The sequence below is a fragment of the Tupaia chinensis genome, unplaced genomic scaffold (assembly GCF_000334495.1).
Source record: "Tupaia chinensis unplaced genomic scaffold, TupChi_1.0 Scaffold000295_1, whole genome shotgun sequence".
Classification (NCBI taxonomy): Eukaryota; Metazoa; Chordata; class Mammalia; order Scandentia; family Tupaiidae; genus Tupaia; species Tupaia belangeri.
This window is the reverse complement of record NW_006159783.1, coordinates 272,651-280,967: the sequence shown is the minus strand read 5'-3', so window position 1 is coordinate 280,967 and position 8,317 is coordinate 272,651. Positions and strand designations below refer to the sequence as shown.

At 36.8% G+C, this 8,317-nt stretch overlaps 1 pseudogene; it reads right to left on the bottom strand.

The window, feature by feature from the left end:
• The window catches only part of LOC102502519 (olfactory receptor 1086-like), a 26,977-nt pseudogene extending 22,953 nt beyond the window's left edge, over window positions 1-4,024 (bottom strand).
• Between the last annotated feature and the right edge of the window lie 4,293 nt (window positions 4,025-8,317).

Genomic DNA, 8,317 nt, shown 5'->3' with positions numbered 1-8,317 from the left:
CAGCTGGGTACTACTTTATAGTATGTTCATTCTACTCACTGGGGTTTATGCCTAAAGTCAGACTTGGGTTCATGTATAGGTATGTGTCAGCTGTGCTAGCTATTGGATATATTTGGACTAATTAAGTTCATTGGCAGAACAATTGAATGGGGAGGGAGGGCATGGAGGGCAGCCGTGGATGCCAGGGACAATGGGGAAGTAGGATGGGACATAGCAGAGGGTGGGGGATGGGGAATCAAGGATGGCAAAACAAAAGGCAAGGTATGCAGGACATAAGAATTGGAAAATTATTTGCTGAGAACATGTATGTTGATGTGCTTGATTGAGCCAATGCACAGTGTATTTTGGATGGAAAATCCATTTGTGTGTTGTGATGGTGTATAGTGAATTAATGTAGAAAATGAATAAATTTAAAATAAAAAAAAGAATTAAAAAAAAGGTAGCCATTTTTTTTTCTTTTTTTTTCTTTTTAAACTTTTCTTTTTTTTTTGAAGAGGTTTTTGCTTCAGGGCATGTGAGCTCTCCAGACAGACAGAGAGAGACATAGAGACAGAAAGCGAGAAATCACCCCCAGGGGGAATGGTCATGCCGCAATCCCTTCTCCTCCATTCTCCTCTTGGGATCTTGTGCACACACGCACACGTGCCCGGCGTGAGTTTTAAGCCACTGGGTCCGGGATGTGAACCATGGTCGACTACGTGGGAGTCCAGCAACATAGGATCCATATAAATATAAATACACACATACACAAGTGAAGTGCTTTCTTGCATGGTTTGGATATACAGATAATGGGTGTCAATGACATAGCTTGTCATTATCAATGAAAATGATATTTGGAGGAAGGAGTCAATGTGATATCAGAAGAGAGAACCAGCCAGACAAGAGAAAGCAAATTCAGATCTTTTATGTAGGAATCTACTGTGTTAAAACATGTTCTGTATTTGCACTGTTGAGGTGTTGTTTAAATGTATTAATCCCATTTTAGGACAATATCTTTTGGTTGTACTTCATGTTCTAAGGATATTATTCTGCCATAATTAATAAATTCAGGGAGTACCTGAGAAAAAAATGCATTCACAAAATAATTAAGCAGTAAATCAAATAAAAGAAGGAAGAGAAAGCACTACCACTTAAGTTTATCATTGAAGAAGACATTTATTTGCAATGAAAATGAGGTGTAGTGGAAGCTGGACTAAACATGAGCATAGTAGAAACCCTTTTCTTGGCTGTTATTTTTTTGCGCGTGTGTGTGTGTGTGTGTGTAGGTGTGTGTGTCTGGGAAGTAAAGAATGCTGGCATCTGTAAGATCACTGAGTGGAGAGGTCAAAGGAAAACAGATTAAAAAATGTAGTAGGGGCCAGGGAATTTCATAAAGATGGTGTTTTGGTTCATTATTGCATTACTAACAGAAATAACTGAGACTGAGTGAATTTAAGAGAATACAGGTTTATTTTGACTCACAGTTCTGGTAGCTACAAAGTCCAAACACATCACAGAGTAGCAGAAGGAAATACTTAAGAGAATATGTGTTCAAGTGTTCAGTCCAAAGTTCCACATGTGCATTTTAGGGGACATCCAATCTCTGCCCACAAAGATCAAATTTTAAAACATGAAGCTGTGGAGGAAAACTCTGATACAGACTACTAAAAGATAGCTGTGGCATAGTTCTTAGAAGAGCCAAATCTGCCAGCCAGCTGTATCTTAAACTCCTTGAATTGTTCTTTATTATTCTTTTTCTTGAGTTTAAGATTGCACTGATAAATGCCAATGTCTAGTCTCAACATTCTGTGAGGAATTAAGAATGGATTTTGGGCCAGCCCATGACCTAGTGGCTAAGGGACTCAATCCCACATGGCAATGATTCAAGTATCAGATTTGGCAGTCTGAGAAACATGTCAGGCATTTGTGTGTACATTCCTCAAAGGAGGGAGAAATTGAGAAGTGATTGTGCAGTGATGATTCCCCATGGAGGGTGCTTTCTCACTTTCTTTTATCTTTCTCTCTCACTCTAGGAAGTGTATATGCCCTCTAGTTTAAAAAAAAAAAAAGATAAAGAAAAAAAGTATGCTCATACTCTAAATAATACAGTAGAAAAGGAAAAAATACACTTTTTCAAAATTAGCCGAGTTAATGATACCTAGGAAACTGAACACACTAACTGTGGTAGTTAAAAAACAGCTGTGATTATATTGTTAAAAATGCATGGACCTAAGTGTGGATCAGATTGCTGTAAACTGGAGACAATACCTGTGACTCTACAAAAAACTGTCTTAACTTATGTGAGTGTTTTTTCTCTGAATTAAGTGGTCTGTGATCAATCTAGTGAGATGCAATTGTAAAATTAAATTTTAAATTTTAGTGTTTCATTTTTAATGACATTTTTGATGATAAAATAAAAAAGGTTGTTAGTGAAAATTAAGAAAATAAAGACCAAAGAGAAAAGATGTTCCATAATTTCACATCCACAAATAATCACCATTGTTATATTGAGATGTAATCCTCCAAAACATTTTTAAGTATATATTTTGAAAATGAAATGTAAACACATTGTAAAAACTCTTCTATACCCTGTATAAGTAAAAACATAGTAATGACATATTTCAGTAGCATTACATTTTCTTTTATTTTGTATTTAGAAATATGATAGCTTCCATTTGGAGTTATATAGAGACAGAAGAACACAATGCACAGCATTTTAAAATAGAGATGACATGAATATATTCCAATTGGTTTAACTTTCATATATGTCAATTAGAATCAACATCTGTGTTTATAAATGTGTAACTACATCTATCTATCTATCTACAATGTGTATATACATATATCAATATGAACATAATAAAAAACTAATAAACAATACTACATTTTTTCTGCAAGTAAAACAGTTTGGAAAGACCGACTATAATTTTATTTTGAAATATTTAAGAACAGAATTAAAGTAATCAAAGTAAACATTCTCATTACATCTTGTTGATAATTAGGGACAGAATATTACTCTCAGTCCTTTTCAGTTCGACTTTAGAGTGAAAAGTACATTTTATTGAAAAACCAAACTGTAGATGATAGGATTCAGCATGGGAATCACAATGGTGTAAAATATTGACACTATCATGTCATGCTCCAAAGTGTAGCTGGAACTTGGTCTCGCATACATGAAGAACACAGTTCCATGAAAAAGGGACACCCCAGCTATATGAGAACCACATGTGGAGAAGACTTTTCGCCTCCCTTCAGCAGAGTGCATCCTTAAAATGGCCAACAGAATGAAATCATAGGAGATCAGGACAATCAGGACAGTGACTATCTCAATAGAACCAGCAAAGTAGAAGAGTAGAAGCTGGTTTATGTGAGTGTCAGAACAGGAGATAGCAAGAAGAAGAGGGATGTCACAAAAGAAATGTCTGATTTCATTAGACGCACACAAGAACAGTCTGAAAGTGGCCCCTGTGTGAATAGTAGCATGTAAAATACCTGTAACATAGGAAGCAATGATGAGCGGCACAGAGACCCCCAGGAGACATGCTCACTGAGTACAGGAGAGGGTTGTAGATAGCCACATAGAGGGCATAGGCCATGGCAGCCAAGAAAAAGCATTCCATGGTCTCAGAAGTAATAGTGAGAAACATCTGTGCTGCACAGCCATAGAATGAAATTAGTTTAATCTCTGACATAAGATCTACTAACATGTTGAGAGTAATAACTGAAGAGTACAGGCATCCACAGAAGACAGCACACTCAGAGAGTAGTACGTGGGGTTGCGGAGCCTGGAATCAGCAGTGACCCATACATTCCTCACAAGAGTAAAGAGGTAGATTACTAAGAACAGGAAGAAGAGACTCTTCTGCAAATCAGGATCTTCTGTGAAGCCCTTCATTATAAACATGGTAACTTCAGTGATGTTCTTTATGTTCAAATCTCATGGAAAAAACTTGAAGAATTTGAAAAAAATACAATTCATGTTACTACAAGAAGAATGGACATAACTATGGCTCAATGAAACATGAACTATATATGTTACATTCATGGCATAATCATATCATATGGAGGATATTCATGCACTGACTGACCTTATACCAATGCTAAAACCATCTGACCAACTAGTCAGTTTGTCACAGTATTCTAGTGACTCCTTTGATATTGTCGATAAATAACATTAAAACATAACAGAAATAGGGAAAACTTATTCTACATGCAAAAATGAGGTGACAAAGCATTGAAATAGAATGACAGAATTCTAAATGATTCTGGTATTGTGTGCCATGATATACTATAATCTACAGAGCTGTAGATCAGTAATGCTAATATTCATTTTATAAGACTGGTGTAAACATTGAAAGACAAATTATGTTAATGAAATTGATTCTTTAAACAACTATAATTTTAAAATGTGTAGAATTCTGTTTGACCAACGGACTATTTTAACAGGATTAAATCTAATGAAAATTATTTTTAGTGTGATTTGTTTTATCTATACACAGTCTCAGTTTCTGAATTATTCTTTAGAGAATAAAGAAGTTTTGTGACTTATGTGTTCATTAGATACCAAGAATAGCCATGCATAGTACGACAATTCCATTTGCTTCATTAGTCTCCTTAGGCAAATAAGGTACTATAGCTAAATTTCTCTTGACACAAGTATTTCTACCAGATACCCAAAGAAAAATTATTTTGAGTAGAGCTAAATCAACACTAGTACCTGAAATATTCAGAGTTCTAAGCAGAAAATGATGATGATCCTAAAGATTTACAATAAAATACCAGCTCTTAAAATTAATCTAAATCTCGGGACCAGTAGTTGGAATAATGGCTATGTCGCTGCACTCCCATGTAGGCGGCCGTGGTTCGAATTCCAGACCCAGTGGCTTAAACTCACGCCAGGCGCAAGTGTTTGCATGCCCAGAATCCCGAGAGGAAAATAGAGGCGAAAGGATTGCGAGGGAAATAGAGGAGAAGGGATTGTGGTGCGGACATCCTCACTGCGAGGGGTGGGGGGTGATTTCGTACTTTCTGTTTCTCTGTCTCTGTCTTTCTGGCGAGCACACACGTCCTGCAGTGAAAACCTCTTTTAAAAAATGAATGTAAATCTAATTCTTTGAAAGTAAATATTAATAGAAAGTTGAAAACGTCTAATATTTTGTTCTTAATGATGAAACATGAAGTTTGGAAAAATGAAGAGAAATTGCAGCCATTTAATTCAGCACTTTCTACAGGAATGGACTCGAGTATATTAATTTCATCGTTATAGAAACTTTCATAGCTAATAATTTCCAAAACCAATATTGAATGTCAGGTCTTTCCCATACTGGGTGAAGTTTTATTGTTTTTCATGAACTTTCATACCATAACTTTGCTATTCACCTGAACTCCATATCCAATCCCTTGGAAATAAAGCAAAATATGATTCTTTATTCATTTGGGTATTTCAAAACTATTAAAACTAGATGAACTGTATAAAGTAAGTTGTAATCTAGTTGACTACTAGATTTCATTGGCAGAAGATACATTTAAATAAATAATTGATTGCTTTTCCTATTATATCAAAATATAAGGTCCTAGATAGTTCTACTGAAATTTATGATTAGTCTTACTAATCATAACTGTCTTCATCTATCAGAAAAATGAAAACATACACTCCATTGGAAACACTCTTAGCTCTACAAAAATATTTCAATGCTTTCTATTTTCTTGTTTTCCAGTGTCAGTTTTAATTTTTATACAGATCACTGAAAAATCATATGTAGAGGAATGCACTCATTACCCACATGCAAAAGGAAAGTGTTACAGTGTTTAGCAGCTAAAATTCTGTATAAAAAACAAACAAAAAATAGCAACATATTGACATTTTAGGTTCTAAATTCTAAAATATTTTTCAAGTTATTGAAATTTTCTATTACCTGTGAAACAGCAAAAGAAGGTTTAGGCACACTGAATATGGCTAATTATGATTGTTTATATATACCTGTTCAAATGTTGATGAAAACAACAGGAGACATACCATGGGGACTATGTTTTAATTACCTTCTGGTTCAAAATGGCAACAAAATAATTGACTTTGTAACAACCAAGCAAATAGTTCTGCAATAAGAAACTACATGCTGCTATTTTGTTATGTTAATTTTTTATTAATTTTATTTTTGCTGTAAGGTGCATGCACTGGCCAGACAGAGACAGAGACAGATCGAGAGAGAGGTAAAGAGAGAACTCATTCTCTTTTCCCTGACTGGAGGAATGACCATGTCATAATCCTTTCTCCTCTAGGGTTCTTGGCTTCATATACTCAAGCACTACCTCATGTGATTTTCAATCAGTCAGGTCCAGGACTCGAACTCCATAGTCAATCCTGTCGAATCATTTTTCTTAAACTCCACACCACCTTTTGTACCTATTCTTTTACTTTTGAAAGTATATTAATTTATTTATTTCATAAGAAAGAACACACACACACATACACACACACACACACACACATGAGAAGGGACAGGTACCTGAAACAGAGTTTTCACATCATGATACACCCCGAGTCTCAGCCAGCCCACATCATGGAAATACATGAGTGTGCCTGGTATGCTTGGTGAGGTTCCAGGACCTAAACCTAGGATCTTTCCCATGTAGATCTAGTCATGCTATGGCTATACTAACCACTTGCCCTTTTAATCCTATTTTTTTGAATGAATACCAGTGCTTTGGCTTTGGATGTAAAATATTTTGGATTTTCATTTCTCTGATGATTAGTGATGAACATCTATCCATACACCTTTTAATATTTGCATTTTTCATTAAATAAAAATGTTTCTTTTTCCTTTTTCTTTTCCTTTTTCTTTCTCTTTTCTTTTTCTGTTGTTTTAAGGTTTTTGCCATAGGCCATGTGCTTCCACTAGAGAGAGTCAGAGAGAGAGAGAGAGAGAGCGCAAGAAGTGACCTCCCTTGCCCCCCTGAGAGTGATGGCCACACAGCAATCCCTTTTTTTCCATTCTCCTCCTGGGATTTTGGGCATGAATGCACTCATACCTGCCTGATTTCCAAGCTGTTAAAGTAAGGGATTCAAACCATATTCAGTCATGTGGAAGTTCAGAGTCTTAACCACAACATTATTTGCTGACCCACTGTGTTTAATTTTCTTTCTTTTTTTTTTGTTTGTTTTTGGAGAGGTTTTTGCTATAGGGCGTGTGTGCTCCCCAGACAGACAGGGAGAGACAGAGAGACAGAAGGCAAGAAATCACCCCCAGGGGGGATGGCCACACCACAATCCCTTCTCCTCCATTCTCCTCTCAGGATCTTGGGCACTTTCACTCCCCCAGCGTGAATTTAAACCACCAGGTGCGGGACTCGAACTGCGGTCGACTACGTGGGAGTCCAGTGACATGGCCATTACGCTAACTGCTGGTCCTAATTTTTTAGCTTATGTTAGAATATTTCTTTTTCTGTTTTGCTATGAACCTGTAGGAGTTCCTTATACTTTTTAAATATTAACCCCTTACCAGATATATGTCTAAGTTCTAAACAAAGATTTTCTTGTGTGTGTTTTTTTTTTCTCTTTTAAATTTGCCAATGGGTACATGTGCTTGCCAGAGAAAGTGTGACAGAAGGAGAAAGGGAGAGAAAGAATCTCTCCTTGGGGAATGGTCAAGCCCAATGCCTTTTCCCTTTCTTTCTCCTTTCAGGATTTTGGGCAGGCACACACACACACACACACACGTTCAGTATGTCTTTCCACCCACTGGGTCTGGACTTGAACTACACAGTCAACCAAGTGTGATCCAGCTTTTTTTTTTTTTTTTTTTTTTTTGGAGGGTTTTTTTTCTTTTGCTATAAGGCACATGTGCTTGCCAGAAATACACAGAGACAGAGAGATAGAAAGTGAGAAATCACACACCCCCCCGGGGGGATGGTCATGCTGCAATCCCTTCTCCTCCATTCTCCTCTCAGGATCTTGGGCATATATGCACATGCGCCTGACGTGAGTTAAGCCAACCGGGTCTGGGACTTGAACCATGGTCAGCTACATGGGAATTCAGTGACATAGCCATTACACTGACTGCTGATCCCTGATCCAGCTGCTTTAACAGTCAAGCCACAGACAGGCACTAACAAAGAAATTTTGAGATAAATGAATAAATCTATCTAAATAGGTGAAGCTTATAAAATAATGATATAGAGGGCCAATGTCATGGGCAAGTAAAGGTATAGATATGTGGGAGGCTGCGCACCAGCGAGTCTGCCGAGGTTTCTCAGAGAGCAACCAATTACCATGATTGGTTCCCTTCCAAAAACCTGACCTTTGAAACCTTGCTCTGATTGGCCACTAGAATCCCTCAAA